The sequence below is a fragment of the Takifugu flavidus genome, chromosome 22 (assembly GCF_003711565.1).
Source record: "Takifugu flavidus isolate HTHZ2018 chromosome 22, ASM371156v2, whole genome shotgun sequence".
NCBI lineage: Eukaryota > Metazoa > Chordata > Actinopteri > Tetraodontiformes > Tetraodontidae > Takifugu > Takifugu flavidus.
The window spans coordinates 1,945,997-1,963,512 of record NC_079541.1 but is presented as its reverse complement, the minus strand read 5'-3'; the positions used below and the strand labels follow the sequence as shown (position 1 = coordinate 1,963,512).

Sequence of the window (17,516 nt, the reverse complement as noted above, 5' to 3'; positions counted from 1 at the left end):
TGGTGGCTTCATGGTATTACGGTTTAATGCTTCCATTTATCACCCCCCCCCCCCCCCCCATCCTCACAGACACGTATAAAAACCTCATAAATTGTGCCGTGGGACTCCTGCCAAAGAAGAGCCTGGGTTCAGCTGGGTAGTTAATCATCTCCCATAGCGTTTAATTCATGTAAACAATGTTTGCTAGTGCACCCAGAGAGCACAAGGCCCCCCTAGGCTCCAGTTAACTGTGATGCGGCGACACGGTACTTTGTGTCCAAGGGGGGGGGCAAAGGTCGCAAGGTGTTCATAATTTACTCCCTGCAGTAAGTAGAAAATGAATCGATGGAGTGGAATCATTGACAAGACAGAGTGCACTTCCAGGGGGGTTGGATTGCAGTATTAGACTGTAAAAATGAACAGATTAATTCCACTTAACATGGCAATTTTACACTCACCAAGACCTTTTGAATAATGGAACTACTCCGCCGCCGCCTCGACAGTTTCCACAGTTGCCGTGTACACAAGGTTGTTGGGCTCCTGATCAATAGCTTTCATCGAGCCCGCGCCGAGGCCAGCGGCACCCCCTGTGACTGAAATGGCCGTTAAATCAATGGGAACAAATGAAATTAAGCTCCCGGGTGGCTCAGAGGGGCAAATGATCTTTTCTGTGATTAATACAACACTGGGACCGAATCTGTGCTGAGGATTTCTTTGTCTGGACTCACAGTAAGCGAGTTCCCATCGTGATGTCGGACTGAAGATGCTTTATTTGACCAAACGCCATCAGTGGTTCAGTTCCCATAGATGTGTGTGTCCATCACATGGAACCATCGGTTGATACGGATGTGCTGTTGTGTACCTCAATATGAGAGATCAAGGTTTGGATTCTGTCTCCACACTCGGGTCCTGATTTGAAATGTACAGTTGTGAGATACGACTATGGAAGCCTCAACGATGTCCACACTGGCCCCCCGTTTTCATGATCGCAGGAAAGAACCTGTAGTCGACTGCTGTCGCTCGTGATCCCAGAGCTAAAGCACTACATTAAGGCTCAGTTTGGGTACGTGAAGATCTAATTCATGACAGCACAAGCGTTTGACTGCTTACTGCCAGGAAGGAAAGTGGAATTGCAGCTCCAGCGGCACAGACTCGCTGTGCTCACTCAGTCAAACACACTCACTTGGTTGTCATAGAGACCAGCTTGCGAGTATCTGAGATATTTTTCAAGAGAAATGCTGCATAAAGAGTTCTCGGGGCTTTCAGAAATGGTAACAAGTGTCTTTTTGCATTTCCAAAGTCAAAATCTAACTGTAAGCTTTAACAGCCGTGAGAGGAGAGATGGTATTAGGCACACTGCAGTGGTTGACAGGCAAATTATCCGCTTCATGCAATGTTAGCTCACTCTGCTGAACACTTTTGTGGTTCTATTTTTACTGCTAATACCACGGTGTAGTACCGCCAACCCTGGAAGATCCCTTTCCAGAATGTACTGTAGCGTGCTTAAGCACAGAGCTTAATAGAAACAGGTGACAATTTTAAAGATCAAGTCATGGCAAGCCAAAGTTTAAGCTAGCGGCGTTCACATTTAAGGTGGAAATTGTGTCACGGGCAATCGCACATCAGACGACTGTGGCCACCGAGCACATCTCTTGCCCTAGCTGCTGACGCCATACATATGTACGGTACACAGAAACCAGCTCTGGCTTAACCTGTGCTTGGCCTTGTTTTGGCCATACCTATTTTTGCTCACAAGTACAGCAGAAGGGACAGCGCATTTGGTATTGATTCAAATTGTTCATTATAATGAAGGAACAAGTGAGTCAGGCCAACACTGTGGATCATTATGTGTTCGTAATGGGGGGTTCTGACACCGCTGGAATGCTCTGTTTGCTAGATCAATCTGTTCCAGGGCTTTTGTAACCTTTTATTTTTAGTATCTCCAGGGTCGCCCTTTATCCTCTGTACTTCATGTAATTATGTCGGTGTTCATAGTCCTTTTCTAGTACTCACCAGTTCTCCCTGTATGCAGCTTCCCCAGGTCCAGTTCTGGCTGCGCTCTCAGTGGTCAGTGTACAATATTAATGCGTTGCGATGCTGAGGCGCGTTTATGCTGAGCGGACGGATGTTCCTGCCAAGGAGGATCCAAGCAGAGGACGGTCTCCTTATGTTAAATTGATGTTTTGGAAATTTGCCTTTGGGTGCTTTGTGTTTTTCGCCATCATAGTCTTTTCTGCTCCTCGGAAAGAGGGGATCAGTCGTGGGGTGTTAGCTGGCGGTGGCTGGCCTCCAAACAGCAAATCTAACATCTTATACAGACCTTCATCACAGGATGGAATGAAAAGCCTCTGCAGCACAACTGCTCGGATACAAGAGGGACTCAGCAATCACGGCGAGTAGTTTCCCAGAGGAGCCACCTGCGCCGCCGCGGGGAAATTAAGGGAGTGTTTTTGAGGAGCAGAGAGACAAACTCATGTATAAGTCATTGGGGTGCTGAGAGGACGCAGGTGAACAGGTTTGGGTTACTGTAACTGAGGCAGTGGAGTGTTATTATTTATTCATGTTTTTGTGTAGGTCTGCGTTTTATGAGTGGCAGCAAAGAGCGACGGGAACGGCTTCTGTCTTTATTCCCGTTACTCTCAGACGGACATGGTCACCGGAATCGTCATTTGAACGGATCAGGAATGACGTGCGAGTCAGGATTTGGCCCCCCAAGAGCCCCGAGCCACGCCTCCGCACCTCCTCTTATGTGATTTTTTTTTGGTCCGCGACCCCTTTTTCTGCAGCTGCACAGATGGGTGGTGCTCTTTTATTCATGAGGGCGACTCTAAATTCTATCTGGCTTCGCACTCGCAACATGTGTCAGATCTTCATGTAGGTAGAGTGGGTGGGATAGAAAGAGCAGCGAGATAGAAGCGAAGTGGGAGGCTGTCCTACCGGCCAGATAAATCCGCTCCCCGCGCCTGTTTTCTATGCTCCTTAGCCCCTCTGGGTCCTGTGGGCTTTCTATTATGAATGAGTGTCATATCCAGTAAAGCAGAGCTCCTGTTGGCACACAGCTGGGATTTGGTTTGATACATAAAAAGGAAACAGAATGTATCGTGGATTTAGCATTATTCTTACAATAGGGCGCAAGGTTTTTGCGAAGGACCAGCAAAAGGAAACATCCTAATACGAGTTTATCGACTTTCTGTCATTGTCTCTTTTGGCATATCCAAATGCAGAAGGTGGCCTTGGGGCGCCGACTCAAACTCCCTTCACACTGAAGAGACTCGGGAAGAAGGTTGCCAAGCACTGTGAAAATGAAAGTGCAGCATTAATTGTATGACCTTGCCCAAGTATCCACCGATAATTGATGTACTGGCAAGGGGACCTAGTCAGCTAGGCAGGTGCAGGAACCTATTGTCCTAAAGAGAAAGCTCTAAAAGGTTCCTAGCTGCTGGTGTCTTCTTACCAAGAAAGATCAGCCAGCAGCCAGCGTAGGTGACTCGTGGTGCACCGTATCCCCGACTGGTCGTGGTGCACCGTATACCCGACCGGTCGTGGTGCACCGTATCCCCGACCGGTCGTGGTGCACCGTATACCCGACCGGTCGTGAAGCTCCGTATATCCGACTGGTCATGGTGCACCATATACCCGGCCGGTCGTGGTGCACCGTATACCCGACCGGTCGTGGTGCACCGTATACCCGACCGGTCGTGGTGCACCGTATACCCGGCCGGTCGTGGTGCACCGTATACCCGACCAGTCATGGTATACAAGGTTCTGGTTGGCCTGGTGAGGCGTAGATTTCTTCTTCTTCCAGGCCCAGGCCCATTTTTATGTTTATCAAATGTTTATCAACTGTAGTGACTGAGGTTAAGTGTCTGGAGAGTTATATTGAAGGCTCTGGGTCCTGGCTGGCAATTAAACACAATTCATTACAGAAGCCACTCTGAGCTACTGGGGGAAGAGGGGAGAGCAGTAGATAGTGTGTGTCGGTGGGAAGACTGTTCTGCATGGAAGAGTGTGTGTAGCATATGAGAGAAAACCTTGGCTCTGAAGAAGCGGTAGCGCCGTCTTCACCTGCCAAAGTTCCACCTTCATTTGTGCTCTCCTCTCAAGAATTTCATCCCTTTCATTTCTTTTTTCCATTTTGATGTGGAGGGTTTGAGATGTTCCCGGGTGTTTTCTTGCCCCCCAGTGTGGCGGTTCTTTTTTAGCTGCGACCTCCAGCTGACTCGCCCGGACTGCTCAAAGTTCTCTTTGTTTACGATATGAACAAGGCCCGAAGTGCCTCAGCCAACTGAATTCTTTATATTTACTCGGCGGTTCTGAGAATAACGGTCCGACTCCAGAGTAGTGATGGCAACCTGTGACGGCGGATGGATTTCCTTAACTTTTAACAAATGTTGTTGTGACAGTGATGCCTGTTCCTCATTACACAAAGTCACACCGACAGAGTTTCCTGATCTAATTTCCCTCATATTCATTTCCATGAATGTTTAGCAGCCTGGAACCGCACTTTCTGCCACGTGGGCCGTACTTCCTGCATGTTAAATGGCATGAAGATGGATGAATATGTATGGGTTTCAACACTTATTGTTGCACCAAAAGTCAAAAAGCTTGTTTTTCAATTGCTGTTATTCTCAGGTGAGAGTTTTACTATCTCTGTGGGGACTTCCATGGACATAAAGCACTACCCAGCTCCCTACCCTAACCCTCACCCTCCCAACTAACACCCTGAAACTAACCTAAACCAAGTTCTAACCTCAACCTTCAAACCATGTCTGAAACAGTGGTTTGAAGCCAGAATTGCCCCACTTGGTAAAGATGCCCTGACTTTGAGTATTTTGGGACTCAATCGTTCACAAATACAAGGACACAGACGCAGACGTGCGCGTTCTGGATCATTTCAACCCCTCATTAACCTTCTGGTGTGCTTCTCAGAGTGCCCTCATGAGAGTTCCTCGTGGCCTCCTTCTGCTTTACAGATTCACCTCAAGACTTTCCTGTGCGACTGTGACAACAAGGCCGCGCACGTGTTACGACAAGACATGGGATGCACGGACGGGTCCCTCTAATCTCTCTTTTCTTGCTTCCCATTACTATAAATATTCTTTTATTGGGATTTGTTATTGAATATGTGCTAGCTAAGAGGTGTTGCTACCCCAGAATCCACTGGTATGTACAACACAACGCGCCACTTTGGCTTTCTCTTTTAAAGCTATGCTAATGCTGCTTGAGGTCTTTAATTATAATATTGTAATACAGCCTTAATTATTGCAGTGCTTGCTAAATGGAACTTTAGCGTTCCTTCAGGTTAACGGCTCCGTCAGGATGTTCCCAGGCTGACTAAGCAAGGAATTAAGCCGCGGTCTGTTGCTGACGAGTGGCTGGAACTTTGTTTGCAGATACTTTCTTGATAAAATATTGAACCTGTCCAACAAGTAGAACTTGAAGCCGACCCCCCCCAGCCTGATAACTGTTTGGGTAATCCCGCTCAGCATTTAGCTAGCCCCTCTCCATTTTATTGCCGATTGCTCTGGGTTCAAAGTGCTAAATTGAATGGATTATCCGCTTTTCATTTGCATATTAGAGGCTGTTCAATCTCAGCATCGCTTTGCTGCCATGTACCTGCGGGGGTGGGGTGGGGGGTTGGGGGGGGTTGGGTGAAAAGCCCGCTTTGCTCTCAGATGTTAGCAGAGTAGCTGCTACAACGTTAATGATGCCTCCGCCTGTCAGAGGTGCCTCGTGCTTTCGTTTCCCCTGTAAACTGTGGACAGCTGCTGTCAGACCTGTTTGTCTCTTGTCTTACAGTAGCTGGCCAGACGGCTGCCTGCCCCCCGCACCCCACCCCTCGTCCACCCCCCCCCCCCCCCCCCCCCCCCCCGCTGCCGCATCGCTCCTGACACCTGAAATCTGATCAACTGCACCAACCTCAGATTAACCTCTGACCCCGCCTCTTTCCCTGAGCCCGAACCATCACTGGGGGTGAGTCCTGCATTTTCATTCCCACACACACACACACCACACACACACACACACACAAACACAGCATGGCTGCTCATTGACAGGCATATAGAGAGGTTCAGAATCCACCTTCTCCCCCCTGACAGACGGGTCTTACAAACTGTTGAGTTTAATAGACTCAGACACTCCGATTCCTGGAGCTCCTGGGAGAATATTTTGATATTAAAGCTCCAGCTCTGATTTTATTGAAACTACTCAGTAAAACCACCCTTGGATTAAATCTAAAAAGCATTTTTAATTAAACACTATTCTCAAAACCAAAGAAACACACAACATCAGATATATTACCAAAAATGAATTTAGAATAATAAGTCATTGAGGGACTGACGCCAGAGAAAAATCCAGGGTTTATTATTATTATTATATGATTATTTGGAGCAGCAACAGCAGAAGGTAAGTGTTGACCTTTGGACGATCAAAGTGTGTCAAGGTCAATGGAGTGAGCAAAGTCACAATGGGGACCTGAAACGAACAAACGCTCTGCTGCTTGGACCCCGACATGCTCTCGGGGCAATCGAGCCATGTGACGGGGCTCCACGTTTCAGCTCAAAATGGCTCCTTCATCTAAGCTAATTAATCTCCTGGAAGTTTTTCCCGCCGTCACGCCAAAATCAATATTTTCTGCGTGATCCACACATTTTCCCTCCATTTTCATCCGGTGCTAATGTAAGCTAAATGGAGCTAATGGTAAACACGAGGCTGCCAGCCTGAAACCTTTTAGAACACACCTCTCCTTCAACCTTCACAAGTGATTTAAGTCCTATAAACATGTTTATTTTCCACTTTTAGCTAAAGCTCTCAGCCAGCTCCTCTGTATAGGCTCTTCAGCTGTTAGAATAAGGTAACACTTGAGCACTGTGGGATGCTCAGACGTGAAGCTTTGACCTTCACAAAGGTCATTCTTCATTTTATAAACCCCAGAGATGAACACTGGTCTCCACGCATGACAGAGGTGGTTACAAGTACCACGAAACCATGTGCATTTATATTTTTAAAGTACCTGTGATTGCATTTGTCCCTCCATCTGAAATTACAGGAGCAAATATGGATCCAAACTGATTTGTCCAGACAAATGCCATGCACAGCACAAGGGAAGCTAATAATTGGATTTTATTAAAACTCCACCTGGCAGTCCAGGCAGTGGATGTTATTGCTTCCTTGTGACATTTTGCAAATTGCAGTAATTAGCTAAAGAGGAGACGCGTTACAATGACGCACCGTTCGGGCCGCAATGCCGTCGATGCTCAAAAGCTTCGGATGCACAAAAGGTGACATTTTTCCAGCCAATTAATCTGAATATCTCAACAAATAGTACAGTGATAATTGTAATCAAGAAAAAATGCTAATCCCTTATTCTATGCTAGCTAGCAAAAGCAGAAAAACACAGCTAGCAACTGAGACAACCTAGTTCCTAGTACCAAAGTTGACACCAAAGCCACGACATGGTGACGCAGCTCGGTGACAGATGAGGGCAGAAACATGCAACGCTTTCCCATACGTGGCGAACAGAAACCCATTAATACCGGCCGATACGCCATAAATGGGAAAGGCTTTAATTATTGTGTCAGAAAAATCGCGGCTCAGGATTCCGATTGACTCCCGCTGTGATTGACATTCAGGAACCTGGCACCTGAACGGATGTCACGCTGTCACCCTGTTTTGTTCAAGGAACCTTTGCGAACATACTTGTAGGCTAATTCTTGATGGATGTGACTGATGCTACTAGCTACTGAGTCCATGCCTCTGGCTGGAACCCACATAACAGCAGTTCGTGTCTAGACTACAGGGTCTGTTTTTTTTGGTCCAATCTTGCTAGCGTCAATAAGCTAAATGTTGAATTTCCGGTACAAAGTAACCAGAACTAAAACCTCCTCTCTCGATATTCCCACAGAAGGCTCGTCCCATTGTGTGCCTAAAAAAGCCTAAATTCAGATTAAAACAATAGTCTGTGTGTTTACAGCGCTCCAGGGGAGGGGTGTGGTGTGGTAGATTAAAAATCAACCCACACCGGAGGGGTCAGAGGTCGTATTTCCACCACAGGGACTCACTCCGGGGGGGTCGCCCGCCCCCCCCCCCCTTCAGACCTATCAAGGCTCTGGAGCACGTTGAGCAAACATATATGAGCGGAGGGTAAATGTCACGCTTACACGGAGACGTCCCGTTAACAGCTTGTCCATTTCATCAGCCAGAGCCATAGATCCACAAGTGATAGGACAGATGCGCACGTGCACGTGTGTGTGTGTGTGCATGTGTGTGTGTGTGTGTGTTTCGGAGCGCATCTATTCTGGGAAATAAAGTAACATGGGATGTGATTTGATCATATCCGCTAACCTCCCCCGCCGCGCATAAAGAGACGTCTTTACAGCTTCGCGCTAGCGCGCCGCGGTTTAGGCTCCACCCCCTCACCGCGGCCCCGGCGAGCAGGGAAAACACGATTACAGGGAAATTTATGGATCGGCGTTTGAAGCTCAAGGGCACAATATTTGCAAACGCGCGCGAGTCACCTTATAAACGAAGAGGTGAATCGTAACCCGTTTCCCGACCGGCGAGGAGGAGGAGTGCACGCAGCGTCGGGCTCGACGCATCGACCGGCGTTCCCTGAATGCTCGTACGCGACATGTTCGACGACAACAACAGGGAGACATTATTAAGAGTATTCCGAGCTTGTTTTAACAACGCTGACATTTTTCCGGCCCATGATTTCCTTTCCTCTTTACTGCCCACGTCTCTCTGAGCCGGATCGACGGCTCGCCGCCTCCCCTCCGCCTCACGGCCGCCATGTTGTCGGTGGCATTTCCCCCGACGCCGCGTAGCTTTGGCCTTTTTCGTGCCTTCTCTCCACCTTCCCGATCCCTCAGACAGACGGAGACGTCCACTTGGTTGGACGGCGTCGCTTGTTTGAGCGGAATAAGTGGTTCAATCCGGGAGAACTTAAAGTGAATTAACTTTTAGTTGGCATTTAACGAGTCTAATCAATAAAGCTGTTGGTCACAGCTGGTGAATTATGACGAGGAGCGTTGAGAAACGGTGGGCGGGGCCTTGGCGGCGAGCTGGGAGACACGAGAGAGACGTCCCTGGAACAAACGCCGCTCCGTTAATGTCTCCATAAATTCCACCTCACTGAGCCCAAACGACTTTATGGAATACCACTTCCTGTTTCCTGCAGACTCATGTGGAATTGTTTGCGGAATATCCACTTGTAACCATGGCGATAACCCAGCCTCCGTACACCAGCTGTGTCGAAACTCACTCCCTATTTCCTATTTAGTGCACTAACTAGAGCGTAGTGAGAACCGCTGTACTCAATGTATCCCATAATGCTGAGTGAAAATAACCGATGCTCCCTAATTACCCAATATATCCCATCATCCTTTGCAGTCGCGAGGAACTTCCTGACCTTAATTATTCATTGATGATTAAGATAATTATTAAGGCCCTGAAACAAACAACACATTAACTAGTGGACCAGCAGAGCCGTATACAGTAGATGTATGGGGACCAGCCACGAGTGTGTGTGTGTGTGTGTGTGTGTGTGTGTGTGTGTGTGTGTGTGTGTGTGTGTGTGTGTGTGTGTGTGTGTGTTTGGACGCACTCAGCAGCCCGTCCACACCTTCGGGGATAAAACATATTTCGTAATTATTCCAGTTTGAATTTGTTCTTTTGGTCTGTTCTGGGAACATTTTCCACCCACCAGCCTCAGTAAATTCATGCATATCTTACTGCTAAGTATCGATTCTTTAAATATTCCATTTCTGAAAATGAAACATTTGAAATCTCACGCGCGCGGCCAACGCAAACTCATCATCCCGTGTCTTATAGCCGACGTGTTTCTGTATCTTTCCAACCTATTTCCTGTTTTTAACACCCCAGAAAGCCGAAGGCTTCAGTGGGTTTTGAAAGGATTTTAAAAACAAATCCTTCTCTTTTGGAGAGCAGGTGGCCTCTCCAAACGATCTGTGTGTGTGTGTGTGTGGTGTGTGTGTGTGTGTGTGTGTGTGTGTGTGTGTGTGTGTGTGTGTGTGTGTGTGAGTGTGTGTGCGTGCGTGCGTGCGTGTGTGTGTGTGTGTGTGTGTGTGTGCGTGCGTGTGTGTGTGTGTGTGTGTGTGTGTGTGTGTGTGCAAATATGGGGGAAAAATCCATGTTTTGAAGTGGGTTCTGCCACCAGACTCGGACCAAACCGATGAGAGCTCAGGAGAACTCTTCGCTCTCACATTTCTTAATGACTTATTAGCGTGAGGTGGTTTGTCCATTATCGTCCTCTGCGGGGGGGTGGGGGGGGGGGCAGAACAAAGCTTTGCCTTTCTCAGAAGTGGCATCGGGGAAAAGCTGCTTTGCGACTGTTGAGTTTTGGACACTCAGTAATTTCTGCTCATTACAAACGGGACGGTGGGAAACACAAAGAGCCAATCTTTATTCAGTCAAATGGAGGTCACCCGCAGGAGGTGTCAGTCATCAGGAGATTAGAAATTGCTCCGCTGCCCTCCTCCCTCGCCCCCCCCCCAATCGTGGCGTTTGAGAAAGTCGACTGAATTTAAATGGGATAAATCATAAATCTGATTAACTGAATATTGTCTGTGATCTGGAGGGCAAGATGGAAGAGAGGTGATGAATGGAAAATGATGAGGAGACTTTTCACTTTTTCTTTTTTCGTCCCTTCTCTCCCCGTCTGCCCCTCCCCCCCCCACCCCCAGTAGGGCAGTAATGGGAGGTACTTCATGAGATAAAGTTCTCCAGTGTCACCTCAGATTTCCCCTACTATAGAAAGTTCAGCTAATCTGGACCATCAGAGACTTGCTCAGGACTCCATATCTGTGACACATCACTTCCTGGATTTGGCTCACTTCCTGGATTTGGCTCACTTCCTGGATTTGGCTCACTTCCTGGACTTGGTTCACTTCAGTGCACTTGGAGACCCGGATAGTCTCTTTGCATTCCCACTGTCAGCAGACGCACCAGAGTTCCCGTACAAGCGACCGGACGGTGCCTGGAACGATTGAGTGTTTGAAACACACTTTAGATGGAACCTGAAAGAGAAGAGGTTGCTGTTGAAGGTCACCAGGAGTCTGACCCCTCTTACCTGCCCCCCCCAGACTCAGGACTTTGTCTCTCATGGTCCTCATACCTAAAAACCTCCCAACTCTGCCTCCTTTATTTTAAAGCAACAGCCAAATACAGCAGTGGTGCTTTTTTATGCCGAACTGCTGGGAGCTTCTTAAGGAGGGATATTGGATGCGGCTCACACTCGGCAGGAGCACGGAGCGCTTCATCAGGCAGAGGAGACGCCATCGATCTGTGAAACGCGCCGTCACACCTCCGCGCGGCGAACAGTCGATTGGCCGCACGACCGAACATCAACTGAAACTACGGGCACCTAAAAGTTTGGATCCTGGAATAACAGGGTGACTTGGCGACGCCGGAGGGGCGTGGCGTGCGAGTATGGCGGCCGCACCGCCGCACATCTCATTAGGACGAGCAGTAGGTGCTTGGCAGTCTGATAAAGGCTCGTTTGAGGGGTTGGGCGAGTACAAAGACCTCCCACCAAGGTCTCATGACCACGAAGACCAGAGCGTTTTGGCGGCCGACTGTCGACAGCGTGCAACGCCGAAGTGGCGAACATTGAGAAAATTAAACATCCCTGGTGGAGTAGCTGCAGAAAATGTGTCGTTAGCCTTCGTTTTTGAAAACCCTTCGTTTGAAGGAGACGTCCCTCTCTGGTATGTGGAGTGGTCTGCCCCTTGTTCAAACTTTGGAACTAATAACCACAAAAGGAGAATGAATTTCATTTCATTCTGTTGAACGACTGACTGAGGATCGATGAATGATGTGGTGGCTCTGCTCTGAGCCTGGACAAATTTCAGGTGAAACTGCTTCTGTCACTCAGATCACTGGGAAAAAGGTTTTACTCGCTAGTGAAGGCAAACAAGGAATCCTTTAGAAAACATACACGCAGAAGATTATTGGTTTTAGGATCCAGTTCCCCAGTTTTCCACTTCTCCAACACTCAGGTCCTGACTCCGACTGTTTTGATGGCCTAAACTTGGAAAAAATAAAACTTTGGCTCTGGGTAATATTTGACCACACCTAAATTCACTCGGATTCCTCCGAAGATTTAAAGAAAAGTGAGTTTGTTTTGTTCTACAGCACAATTGAGCGTCCCCATGAACACACCTGGAGCCGTAGAACGTCTCTCCACGGGATCCCTGGGCATCCACCCCAACCTCCAATGGCTCCTTTGGGTCCCGACACCCTCTGAACCTCAGAGTTGATGGGTGATGTGATGGTGGGAACAACCTGGAGACGTGTTCCGTGTTAAACACTAGCATCGGCTAGCCTCGGGCTAGCCACCGTCCGTCTACTCATCTAAAAACAGGCCATAAATGAACTGCACACATCCCAATCTTTCTGGTTCCCCCCTCCTCTCCCCCCCCCCCCCCCCCCCCCCCCCCCCCTCGCTGATAGCCTCCATATCTCCTACAGATATGATATTGCACTGACCGGTGTATTTGAGCCACAAACCCTCCATTTCTCCATCACTCAGGCTTGCTATCCCTCCATCGCAGGCTGAGCCCAGGCTCCGGGATGCTATCAAGCCCCGGGCAATCAGAGATACAGTCATATGTCACAAATAGGTGTCAACTCTTATTACAGCTGGGGAGGACGGGTGGGGGGGTGGGGGGTAGATGGCAAGTGAAAACTCACTTATCAGCAAGGACGTAGCTCAGACCTCCCCCACCTCCCCCTCCACGTTCGCCCCACCTGTACTGGATATCTCTTTCTCCCCCCTTCACAGACCAGTGATATCTGGCCAATCCCACAGACGTGACGCCTCTCGCCTCGGCCCCGCGCCTCCATCCCGGGTCCATCGACCCGTAAAACGCCGAGTGTGTTTGTGTGTTTTAGGCCCGCAGATACGGGAGGGACGCGTCTCTGCTCTCACGTGGCTGCTCTGACTCTTATTAAGTTATTTGTGAAATTGGTTTGATTTATTGCTCAGCCTTAGTTCTGGCCCAGTTGAGGAAAGTTGTTATAGGAAAAGTTTTCATATCCCTTATCATCCTTTTCCATTTATTGCGGCGCCTCTGGGCATTTGGCGTCGAGGGAGCGTCTGAAACAAAGCTGCGGGTCTCGTTTGCGCGAGCTATTGCAAAGTTGTAGCTAATGTTGTGTCTGATAACGACTTTGATTCCTGAAGAGTTTTTATTGAAAATCCAGCTGTTAAGTGATTTAATTATTGCCTCCACGGCAATATTTATCCCAGAATTACTGCGTGATTTAATGGATGTAAACAGTCCAAACCCCCTTCGCTCGTCTCCCAAACCACATTTATCCACGCGGTGTTTTCCAGCGAGGGTGGAGCAAGGTGTCGGAGCATGCTAATTCAGCGAACCGACACAGCAGCGAGCGCTAACGGATCCCCGTCATCCGCGCTTGAAGTGTATCGCTCGCTCTCACGCAAAAGCCCGGCGGAGCCGAACAAAGAGAGGGAGTCGCATCCGGCGTCCCGCGGTTTTTACGCCGCGTTGGCTTCGCTGCAGCTTTCGTTGCCCCGGGCTCCAAAGACACGTGCAACAAAAACGCTTCCAATTGTCGCTAACAAAAGGGTTCCGTCGTGAGGCGCTCGCAGCCACTCCCTCTAGCGCCCGGCCATGAAATCTTGATGCAGCAACAGCGTCTTTGGGTACACATGCGATTACACTCCAGGAGTGTGAAGTGAAGTGTGTGCTCACAGAACCCCCCACAAACACAACCCAGTAGTGCGCCAATAAGACTTAATTCGCTGTATAAACACACAAAAATCCAGCAGGCTTGACCCCCTGAGCCCAGCCTAAACCCAACTTTAACCTCAACCTTAAAACCAGGTCTTAAACTGCTCCTCACTTTCCAAAAATGTCCTCACTTTGCTAGTAATATGCATGATATTCAATTAACTGCTGTTAACTACAAAAACATACTCACAGAGACACACAATTTACACAATGTTCCCCTTTTTTCCGAGTTGTGATGTCATTTTTAAATGTGACCATCCTGCAGTGGGGCAGATAATTGTGTGTTTAGCTTGTATCCTTGTTTCCTCCAAGTGTTCATGAGGTCTAAACCCTCCTTGTCCCTCCCTCCCCGCCGCTCGTCCTCCATGTTTGTTGTTGTCAGGCGCCACCCGGGGTTTCCTCCCCGCACATAATTATGACAAATGGAACCCAGAGTGACGTCAAGGTGACATTGAATTCCAATACGATGAGGTCGCGTTTGAAAAACATGCGATCTTTGAGTTTCAAACACATGAAAGTGAGCCCGATCGGATTTTGCTCTTCCTTTCCAATCTGGGTCACATAAGGGGGAAATTTTTGATTCGGTCCTCTTGGGCTTCCATCGGGAACGTTGCCCCAGTTGTCTTCAGTCAAGCGAACGCAGGAGGGGAACGTGCAGAGGCCAGAACCTTCCTGCTAGGCCCTTTCTCCTACCTGCCTTAACCATAATCACTGCACCCCTCCTTCAGCCACCTGCTCATTTCTCTTCTCTGTGGTACGAGTGGAGACTCCTGGAGGACGCCATCGTCTGGAGAGTTGACCAAAAAAAAAGGGGAAAAAATGAGAAGGAATCGGCCATCAATCTTCCTCTCAGCAGTCCCTCCTTTCACCCCATCCTGCTCTCCTTCATTATCTCTTCCTCTGTGTCTGCTCTCTATCTCTGTCCGCCTCCCCCATTCGCTCCTTTATCCCATCTTCAGTCAAGGCTGGACATGTGTGATGGCTCTCCTTCCTCCTCAGTGCCATCTAGCCAGACCAATATAAACCTCCTGTCAAGGCTCCTCTTATTACTCTGCTGTCCAGACCCCATCTCCAGGAAGCTCCCAGCTCTGTCCTTCACCGACTGTCTCCATGGAACCTATTGGGACGACTTAACTGGAGTTCCATGTTGGAGAAGCTTTGCTACCAAAAACCTACTTCCAGGAACATCTTTACACTGTAGCTAAGCTGGCTGGAGATGATGTTGGCTGGACTGTAAGCCAATTAAGCTACTTTTGAGGAGAAAAAAGGCTAATATCCATAAAGATAAAGTTGAGGATTAGGCGTAAACCTTGTTAAACACTCAAGGGTCTCAGAAAAGGGGACCGGGTTATGGCCTCCTGTTCAGCGGCTAATGTCCATGTACAGAGCCTGGGGATCACGGAGGGGTTTTAACCTACCCTGTCAGCCTAAATTAATGAGGTAATTAAGGGCTCAGGTGGAATTAGTAGGAGACACTTTAAGTGCCCTCGGGCAGCCAGACGGGCAGGCAGGAAGGAAGCCGGAGGACAGACGCCACCGCGGAAGGCATCGGTGAGGAGGAAAGGTCAGAAAAGACAACTGTTGTTCATGTAGGAACAGCAGGGAGGCGCGGTAGCGACACTTGGTGAGGGTTTGGGTTGTTTTCCTACGAATTCAGGAGTTTATGGTGATTATGTAGCATAGATCGTCATAAAACCGCCCACTTTAAAACCCCCTTCAGGGGTAATATCCACACGATTGATCTTTAGTACTCGCTGCGCAGCGTCGTGGCCCTTAAATTTGACTTTTGGTGCATCGTTTTTTTCTTTGTTTCGCAGTCTTGACGAGCGACACTGAAACGTTTGAACGCGATTTCTATTTATGTACAAGCTGTTGAATCAGAATAAACGCGGCCCGGCAGAACAGAAACGTAGAAAACACCGATTAAAATCCCTCTTTTACATGGTGGCGTCTACCTGAGTCGGAGGAGTGAGGAGACACACGGGTGGGGGGGGTTAACCTGTCATTTTTCTAATTCAAAGCGCCGCGGGGAAACCTTATTGGTTTCCCCAGTCGGGTGCGTTAGCCTTATCACATTCACAGCGATGGTTTTCTGTGGGTTGGGCAGAGGTAATTAGGTTCAGTGCTCACACCGTCTCCGCCACTGTCAGCGATATCTCATCAGACAGAGCGGACTGTATGGAGACACTAAAATGAATAATTGTTATCGAGAACATAGCCTGTGGGTGTTCCTATCAGCGAGATCCACCACCCGCCATCGTGCACGCGTGTCCCCCGAGACACGGCCGACACATCCAGAAGAAAGGCAATCAAAGAAATCACATTATTATATTGAAATGCTCATTGGGGGAGCAAATTTAGGGCAATTTCGCCTCAGCTGACTCAGTTATGGCAGCATATGATGAGAGGAACATGTTGCGCTTGAGGGTACGGCGGCTATCCCCTGTGGAGATGTAGGTGGCGCTATTATTGACATAGTTTTGTGTGTCACATTTACTGTATGTAGAACAGCTGTTGCAGCATTGGTAGAAAGTACTTACCTGATAGGACGGAGCCCAAGTATGTACTCAGGAAGTTCACAAGACCGTGGCCGCGTAGCGATTATCGCGCTTTTGACTAACCCCATTAGCAGACCGCTACCGCTAAAGCAGCTCGTTGATTTTAACGCCCGTCTGCCCACATAGCAGGGTCAAAATAAAGAACCTTTCCACCGTTCGCTGGGAACAGAAGAGCGAGAAAAGGACTCGTTTCACTGCGCTTTGGGGTGTTTCTGCTGCAGGAGGCGGCTAAATGTCTTTATTTGCAGAGGCTAAATCCAACATCGTGGCAAAATCACCTCAGCTGCTACGTTAGCTGTGAGACCTTGTGTCATTGTGATGGTTCCTATATCAGTGCTTGTTGCCTGTTAACTTCCTGTTGCACAACAGGAAGTAACCCTGAATTAGTAGATGCAGAATCAACAGCAGGAAGTCATCGATTCATCATTTAGGACGAGTAACTTGTGAGAGAATTGTCATCTTTTCCCAAGGTCAGGGTACAAAATCCGGAGGTGTGAGGGAGGCAACGATGTCCCACATGCTGGAGATTGAGAGCGAGCGTCTGCAGTAGCCGCAGACGCTTCTGTCATCGGGATCGTCCTTCTGGCGCGTCCTCTGACGTCCGTCAATAGTTTCCTTCCTGGAGGTTTGACTTGTCTCCCACTAAATGTGACAAACTGTCCCGTCGTGTCCTCTGCTGGACTGGCTGTCTCAACGGGGAGAAATGTGGAGATCTGGGCGGGGTCGTCATGCCCGGCGTGAACAGCTAGCTTGAACCTCGTTTTTTATCTTCTCAGGTCCAGAATCAGGGACAGGTAAACTTGCCAGAACCGATATTTTCTGAACTCGTCTCCTTTTTCCCTTTCCACCTCTTCCTTTTTTTTCAGGCTCATTGAACTAAGGGAAAATGACATTTAATTACAGGAGAGCAGTCACGCAGTTCGGCTAATTACGATCCCGGGAGTTCAGTCATCATATCTAATTAACTTTCACTTTCATGAAAGCTTAATGCAGCGCCGCGGCCAGGCGCCGCATGTGCCACACTTCAGGAATATTGACAACTTTGTGGAAAATTTATTTTCAAAATTGCCTTTTTGTCTCATCCGAAGCGCGAGGGCTTTCATTTTTTTAACAAGATGTTTGCATTATATGACTATAGAAAATTCTCAAAATTGATCTTAGCGTTCTCTAATAGAAAATGAATATAATCAATCACTGGAAT

General features: G+C 48.4%; 1 long non-coding RNA gene across 1 annotated transcript in view; it reads left to right on the top strand.

The window, feature by feature from the left end:
• Positions 1–5,840: 5,840 nt before the first annotated feature.
• The window catches only part of LOC130519053 (uncharacterized), a 63,025-nt gene continuing 51,349 nt past the window's right edge, over positions 5,841–17,516 (top strand). Inside the window, exon 1 of the long non-coding RNA XR_008948210.1 lies at positions 5,841–5,952. This is a non-coding gene — a long non-coding RNA (uncharacterized LOC130519053). The remainder of the gene's footprint in view (positions 5,953–17,516) is intronic.